At 38.6% G+C, this 8502-nt stretch overlaps 1 long non-coding RNA gene and 1 other non-coding gene across 2 annotated transcripts; both read left to right on the forward strand.

The window, feature by feature from the left end:
* Window positions 1-309: 309 nt before the first annotated feature.
* Window positions 310-382, forward strand: trnak-cuu. The gene has a single exon. It is a non-coding gene; the product is annotated as a tRNA-Lys (tRNA).
* A 3272-nt stretch (window positions 383-3654) lies between these two features.
* On the forward strand, window positions 3655-7232 carry LOC117831747. The gene is made up of 3 exons (XR_004635066.1): window positions 3655-3732; window positions 6730-6942; window positions 7060-7232. It is a non-coding gene; the product is annotated as an uncharacterized LOC117831747 (long non-coding RNA).
* Window positions 7233-8502: the final 1270 nt, after the last annotated feature.

Consider the following 8502-nt stretch of genomic DNA (forward strand, 5'->3'; position numbering starts at 1 on the left):
AAAAATGCCCCCTTCTATTTTGGGAACCACGACGGTAAGTTTTCATCTTCTCTCTGAAGCCTTTCATTGAATGTGTGTTTTCTAAGTGTCAGGCGGTGAGTGTGCTTCAGGTTTCAATTTGACGGTGCAAAAAGAGGAGAGAAAGGGAAAAATAGTCAGTCAAAGGAGAAGCTGTAGCAAAAGAAAACGCGCCCATCCTTCATCACGTCAGAATCTTTATATTCTATGTTCATTTTAAATGGATCAACCAAATAGATAAAACACCACAGCGCCCCTACAGGTAGGTAGAAATACTCCAGGCATTACACCGCCCGGCTAGCTCAGTCGGTAGAGCATGAGACTCTTAATCTCAGGGTCGTGGGTTCGAGCCCCACGTTGGGCGCGACAAGTGTTTTTGCTTTGTTACGGACGCAAATGCTTTCCCACTGTAATAAAATATTAATCTTTGCAAACAACTGTTTTAAACTCAAGACAGATTTTAAGTTTAGTTTCCTTAAACACATGATGTCATTTGGATACACAGTTTACTGTGAAGTCAGGCTATATCAGGCACTGCATTACTCAGCACATTAAAGCTTTGGTGCACTTCAGGTAAGACACTAAACTACATTTCATTGTTCAGTGCTTGAACTTGTGTGATGACAACAGAGCTGTCCCTAACCGACATGGTGCCCTAGGCAAGATTTTAACTGGTGCCCCTTGTATTGTAACCAATTCAACCAACAACACATAACATTTACACTGAAAGACAACTGACATCCAGCATTATGTTTTACAGGTTTCCTTTGTTTTAAAATTAAAACGACCTCTAAAAGAACATTAATAAAATGGTAATAACACTGTTAATTAGCAGGAAAATAATTGTACAATTTCAAAATAAACAATGTATTAGTAGTAGTAATTTATTCAGTCATTATATAACACAATAATTTTCACAGTGCAGACACTTTAAACCAGGGGTGTCAAACTCATTTCAGTTAAGGGGCCACACACAGCCCAAGTTGATCTGAAGTTGGCTATCCTGGACCCCTCAGCTCCGAAAGGAACTGTTTGCTTGCTGGACAGTGTTGTATGCAGGGGTGTTGTGCTAGTGTTAGTAGTTAGTGGATCATCTTATAGTGCTCTAAAAAGACTTAATGAATCTCAACCGGATTATGCAAACAGCAAGTAATCTATTTTCTCACTTTGAGAAAAAAGTCCCGGGAAAAAGTGCTGTTCAGGTGCGCTCCATCGGCACTATGATTGTATGCGACCCTCAGAGGACAAATTTAAAATAGTAGTTACTTTTATTGAAAATTTGCAGTTAATGTCTAATCTGTAATTTTTTCACTTTGCAAAGTCGTTCCGTGGGCCGGATTGCAACCTCTGGCGGGCCGGTTTTGGCCCGCAGGCCGCATGTTTGACACCCCTGCTTTAAACAAAGCAACAGTCATGTATTAAGTGATGACTGAAAAGCCAGAAGCAAAATGCTTATTTAAGCCTAGCCTACATTTTCTATTCAATTAAGCTAACAGCTTCCAAAGTTTAAAGAAAACAACAAAAACAAAACAAAAACAAGTAAATCAAGAACACTTAAAGACTTCAAAAGCTGCTTTGCATACCATTATTTTTAAAACCAAAAGTGAATCACAAGCTTTTAAATGTTTACTGACATCACTCAGACATCACAATTTAATCCTACATTAAATTAGATAAAACAATATTGTTTTTCCTATTATCTTCAAATTTTCTTCCTCACTCATTTAGCGGCGCCCCCTATGGACGGCCGGCGCCTCTAGCATTTGCCTATACTGCCTATGCCAAGGGCCGGCCCTTGATGACAAGACTGAAACTACTCCATTTAAAGCAGAGTATCAAACTTATTCTGCTTTATTCCTAAAAAGAAATTCATTGAAAATACCTGAGCAAAAGACACCAGTCCATGACCTGAGGCTCCTGGGAGAAGTTTCATCTCTTAATAAACAGACTCAATTAACACTGGTGGTACTGGTGTCTCTCTATAAACTAAATTAGTGGATGTGGGTATTTTGGATAGCAGATGAATATTAGATTATGAGGTGATTTGAAGCAATAAGTGCAAAGAGTGGGTGACTAGCCCACACAGGCTCACAGTCGCAGCTTCACCCATCTGATTCTGCACTCTCTCAGTGAGTTTGTGTTCAACCTGACCAACGGGAAGTCACATGTGAAGTAGTTCTGTCTTGACCCTTCAGGAGCATTAAACAAAAATGACAATAATTTACTTCAAAAACTCAGATCTAAGCAAGTGTTTTTGTCTTATTCTGGATAAAAATGCATCAGTAGACTAATAAATATAAGCCACAAGTACAGAAAAATGTCTTTATTCAACATTGTTGTGTTTTTTGAATAAAGACATTATTCTTGTTTCAAGAAACTCAACAAGAATTTAGTTTCATTCCATTGGCTGATTTTTGTTTCGCATTACAAGTAATTCAGGTCTTTTTGGAGTGTAATATCTCAAACAAGACATTTTTCTGGACTTTTCTGGTGTTTGTGGCTTATATATTAAGCCCCATAAGACCTTTTATAAACTAGGAATAAAACAAAAGGTTTGCTTGGCTTTGAGTTTTTTGTGGTGTACCATTAATGACACAAGATGTGCAGTAATACAGCTGGGAAACAGTAACACTTATCTACAGGGGGTGCCAAAATAACCTATAGTTCCTTTCAATTGCTTTTCTAAGACAGGTCTGGTCTCAAACAGGTGAAGTTCTCACTCAGCAACCACACAATAATAACAGTTATATTTGAGATTACATCAGAGTCTTAATCTCAGGTTTGTTTGTTTTAACCTGTCAGATTAAAGGTATATTCAGTGACAGGCAATGTGATTAAAATGCCTTTATACAGTTCAAATTGAGCCCTGCTGCTGCTGCTGCCGAGTCAGGAGCATAATACATGCTTCTGTAAGAGAATACATATGTTTGTTTCTTCACGCTGCTGTCTTCATTGATGGATATTCAGTGTCTGTTTGCAAGGAGGTCAGAGGTCTTAAACATCAGTCTGAATGGTTCACGTGTGTGTATCTCCCAAAAATGCACCGGGATGTTTCTGTCCATACCTTGAATTGATTATTTCACTCCATATTATTCATTTAATGATGCTGATGAGAGTGAGGATGATAGTTTTGGTTGGATTGAGACAGAGTTTGATTTCTGCTAAGAGAGAAGGAAAGAGGGTTTATCTGTCGCCCTCTGGTGGTCAAAAGCTTTCATTACACCAAAAGAGTCACCCCCTCTTTATTCTCCATTTTCTTCTTCTGGAAATTTAACTTCAGATGCATGAACAAAAATACAGACTTTGCATTCTCCATCCAACTGAATTATCTACTGGAGCAAAGTGAATGTTCTTTATTTTCCCTCTGTTGCTCTTTGACTTGAAATTAGAATGATTGCAGTGTATTACTCTCTAAATATGAGTGTCTGTCAGCTTAGTTCCCAAACAGACACTATAGAGATGACCTCCAGAGGGACACTTCTTACTCTGAGACTGAGAGGATATTTCAGAGCATGGATGTGAAACTTTGACTGCAGAAAACAAGCTACAGGTCTACTTTTCCTCTTACCATACTCTGTTTTAACACGGCTATCCGTACTTCTACTTCAGTAAGTGGGGGCAGCAGGAGGACTGTGATGGGATGACTGGCTGTGGACTTGTTGCTGACTCAACATCAAGATCTTGTCTCAGATTGTTTGGTCAGGATCAGAGCAGGTGTGTATGATCAGGGAAATATACCTGCAGCCCTGCCAGTTTTGTGAATTATGTTTATGCTTTTATTTACTCTCCAACCTGTCATTCAAATGTCATGAGTCATGACTCACACAGCTCCTTACGCTTCAAAAAGTGGACAGTTCTTTTCTTGGTGTATCAGTCTTATCTTTACCAGATTGAGCTCCTCAAACGTTTATATAAAGCACAAGCAGGGCTACCCTCACACCATTGGCTGGGAGGATTATCCCACAGCATCTGATTGGCCACGGCTGTGACAGTGACTGATGGGATGCCTGATGATTGGGTAATTAAGTTGTGATGTCACTGGATGTGGGTTTGGCGAGAGATTGGGAGAGAGAGGAAGAGAGAAAGAGAGGAGAGAGAGAATGTGGGTGGGGTTGAAATGATAGAGCAACACAGACCTTACATGGGGAGAGAGAGAGAGAGAGAGAGAGAGAGAGAGAGAGAGAGAGAGAGAGAGAGAGAGAGAGAGAGAGAGAGAGAGAGAGAGAGGGAGGCTCTTACACAAAGCAGTCATTGTCCCTGCAGTATAAATACAGCGCTCTGTTACAGATGGTTCACTTGCTGCTGTTTGTTTGATCTGAGATGAAATATGTTCACGATAAAGCTGCAAAAACATCTCTGCAGACTGACATCTGCACAATACCAATTACTACGCCTTGTACATAACAACCAATTATCTGAATAGTTCCCTATTAGCCATATAACACCACTTCTGAAGCAGGCACTGAGACTGACATTTGTTTTTGCATGAAAAATCCCCCTGAGTTGAGATATTTGACTTTCTTTCTGATTTCATCCCTTTATTTACTTCTGAAGCATCTGATCCTGAGTTACCATATTATTGAAACATTTATGAAGCAGGATTTATTATTTTTTAAATCGTTTTATGTAAGAATTTAAAAGCAGCTCCATAAAAATCCATGGCACCACTGCAGAAATAGAATTTTCTCTGAATTGTGTTTTGATAAAATTAAACTTTTTTGTTTTGTTTTATTGCACATAACATTTCTCCCAGCTTCCAAAAACATATCCCCATTTAGGTCTTTTATTTGCAAAATATGAGAACCAGTAAAGAAAACAAAAATATGCATTATTTTGAAGTTGTGAATTATCCAAAACAGAAAAAAAGTTCATAAAGAACAGAGTGTTGATGTTGAACTCAGGGAGAGTTCAGTTCTCAGTATTTTGGGGAGTGACCCTGATTTATTATTTTTTTTATGATTTAAAATTGTACTGCTTTTTCATCTTTTTGCATCATTCATATATTTACAAAATTTCATAAACGCACAAAACAGAAAAAAAATATTGTGTATCTGCTTCAATCAACAAACAGTAAATAAAGAAAAATGAATAAACAAACAAATACAATTGCAACAAACTAATGTTATTGAAAATAAACAAATAAACACAAATAGATTTAAAAAAACACAGATGAGAATACAATTACATAATGTCTCTTTGTTAGTTGATAATAAAGATCTGGTAACTCTTACACTTTAAAAGATAATCATTCCATCTGTTAGTCTGTCTAGACCAGGGGTTCCCAAAGTGTGGGTCGGGACCCCCTGGGTTTTGTTTTTTGATTTTTAAGTTGTCTAAAAGTAGTCAATTTTACCCATCATAGTAAAAAATATCGATAAAAATAGTTGCTAACCTTGAAATAAAACCTTGAAAATAGAAAATGTAATAAGTTTTCTGCCTTTCTTTTTGCAAGATGACTCCTAAGTTTAGTATTAGTGAACAATTCATTATCAAAAGCATCAGTAGCAGTAGGTTCATTCATAACGGCACAGGAAACACAGACACATGCTCATATAGGTAGGCTCATTTTCTGCAGACCAGCTAAATGAAGCCACATTGAATCACTACGAGGGACAGTGGGGGTCGCGAGTCTTTGGCATCTTTATTTTGGGGGTCCAAGCTGAAAAGTTTGGGAACCCCTGGTCTAGACTAACAGGTAACCCTGAGTTTTAATCACAGCTGTCATGCATCTCTGCATCTCCTGCATCAGTTTGTCTCCCTGCTGCTGTTGGGTGATGTTATACCACTCTTAGCACAACATTCAAACACCTCAGCTTTGTCTGATGGCAGGTCAGGTGATCCCCATGTCAGCACCTCATTGAATAGCCTGAATTGAATTCAAATGACACTAGAATACAATTGCTTCCATGCATGTAGAGGTGCTGCTTTGAGTAGAAGTTCAGAGAGGTCTCCAATTTGTTTTAAGTTTAATTTGTGGGCTTTTTTTTTTTTGCTTTTAATGGACGGGACAGCTGAAGAGAAACAGGAAACAACATGCAGCAAATGATCATGGCTTGGAGTCGAACCAGTGACCTCTACAATGAAGACTATATCCACTGGATATGGGATGCGCTTAGACTGCAAGGCCACCGGTGCCCCGAGAGGTCTCAAATTTTTAACAAAGCTGCATGTTATAGCAAAACATCATCATTTGTAGCAATCTTACGGCATTAAAGTCAAAGTTTCTCGTCTTGTTTTTTCACATGGTGTTAGTTTTAGTCTAATTATTCAACCTTTACAGTTTGAATTAATTTATAACATTTAATTATTTGAATTTTGTTAGTTGTAATTCAACATTCTATTGTATCATCATGAATTTCTGCTCCTTCTGTTCCCATGTGAAGCACTTCTGGTTGCATAGATTACTTATAAATTCTGTGGACTCTCTGAGATAATCTAGTCCAGATCTGATAAGTCTAAGTATTGTAGTTTTGGATTTAACAACTCAACAGAGTGCTCCCCTCTGCTGTGTCTCTGTTGCTGTGATTCTGTAATGTCTTGTATCATGACTTGTATTTCTCAGAGTTGCGGTCTAACATTTCAGTGTCTAGGTGACGTTTTTAGGTTTCCACTCAGCCGGTCTCTGCAGAGCCAAGCGTTCTGTCTGCAAACCGTCACCTTTAATGAGAAGTGGTCACGTAATGATGTTATTTTTTCTGCTGCATGCTCCAGCTGGACGCCTGCATGTATGAATTAATTAGCAACTTCAAAACGCCAAATCCTCTGACACCATAAGAAGAGGAGTGACAGCAGAAGAGTCACGGCCAGCGACAGCCGGCAGACACGGCCTGCAGGAACCTCCAGAGGGGCCGTGAGACCACCAAACATCTGAAAGCCTTGAGAGACTCTGGAAGTGCCCACCATAGAGAGCTTACTAAAGGAGAAGTGAGTCTACCTTCCTGACTGAGGGTTGGTGATTGATGCTATCCTCATGTTTTTATCGTCAACTGATGATATTTGTGATTGTAATGGAGTCACTTCATACTTTTTTCTGCTCCTCAGTGTGCTCCTTTCCACTCAGTCTGTGAATATGTCCAGTTACAGGACTGACACAAAGACAACAACTGTCTTATAAAGTGTGACTCTGCTCTGATGGGGAGCATGTCAGACTGTGAAGGACATGTAAGAACCTTGGAAACCTTTGGAAAAATGCAGGGACAGTCTATCCTACAACTTCCTGTCAATTCTAATGAGTGCTTGTGGGCAGGGCATAGGCAGTGTAGGCAAATGCTAGGGGCTCCGTCCGTCCGAAGGTGGCGCCAGTAAGGATGAAAAGTTTAAGAATATAATAATATGAAGAAGAAAAAAAAGAAAATGTGTTTATCTATCACTTTATTGACTATTATTTCATCTAATATAAATGTTGTGGTATTAATTAACAGTGTTACAAAATAAGACAAGAAAACAGAACTACTTCAAAAAGGCTCTATTCTATTTTTATTTATCCAGGATAAGTATTATTGTTATTGACATTTTATTGTTGATTGTTCAGAGTTATTTTTAAATAACGCTTCATTTTAAAATATTTTAAAAAATATGTAAATTATTATTCTTCATGCAACTTTTGTTGAAGTTTATGAATATTTTGATTGGTGTTGAACCTGACTGCAATACAAGGGGCACCAGCTAAAATCTTGCCTAGGGCACCAAAATGGTTAGGGCTGGCTCTGCATGTGGGAAGTTACTGAAAATAGAAGACTTTAGCATCTTCTCACATGCACTCCTGAAATTTTCCCCAAAATTCTAGGAGGCCCTGAAATTGCAACGTTGCTTGTTCACACATGTTCCACGCAGCGTGAAGTCTTCCCTTTCCAATGAGGGACGGGAGATAAATCTTTGAAGGCTTTAAAAGTCAAAGTGAAATGTTCCATGATGGAGGATGAAGCAACAGAGACATACACAATGATGACAGTCTTTACATTTACAGTATATCACAGCTACGTGTACACAGACGAATGTGCAGACTTAATTTTTCTCATCTTGAAAAAGATTCTCCTTCTTCAACGTCAGATGTTTTTTATTCATCCTGTTAGGTGTCACTTTTCAGGATTCACACTGATCGCAAGATATTAATGTCATGAACCCCGCCTGCTTGCTTGAATGGATTTTACTGGGGAGCTGGTGTTGAAATGTCCAGCTAAAGTCAGGCTGAAAATATTTGTATATATATATATATATATACATGCAGATTTTAGGAGTTTTTTGAGAGTCTTCAAAACTCCATGCACTGTGATGTGTAGATGAAGGTGACACAGAAACAGACTCAAACAACCTGAAGAAGACTAGTATGAAATCAGATTATGGGTTTGTTCACCCTTGTAGCAGCTCTGAGGTCTCAGATGAGTTAGGAACAGATCCTTCACAGAGTGGAGACAAACCAACGAGCCAAAATGTTTTCCTCATAGCCGAACACCTTCATCCCTCATGCAGCAAAGAAAGAGAAAC

This window comes from Notolabrus celidotus, chromosome 20 (assembly GCF_009762535.1).
Source record: "Notolabrus celidotus isolate fNotCel1 chromosome 20, fNotCel1.pri, whole genome shotgun sequence".
NCBI lineage: Eukaryota > Metazoa > Chordata > Actinopteri > Labriformes > Labridae > Notolabrus > Notolabrus celidotus.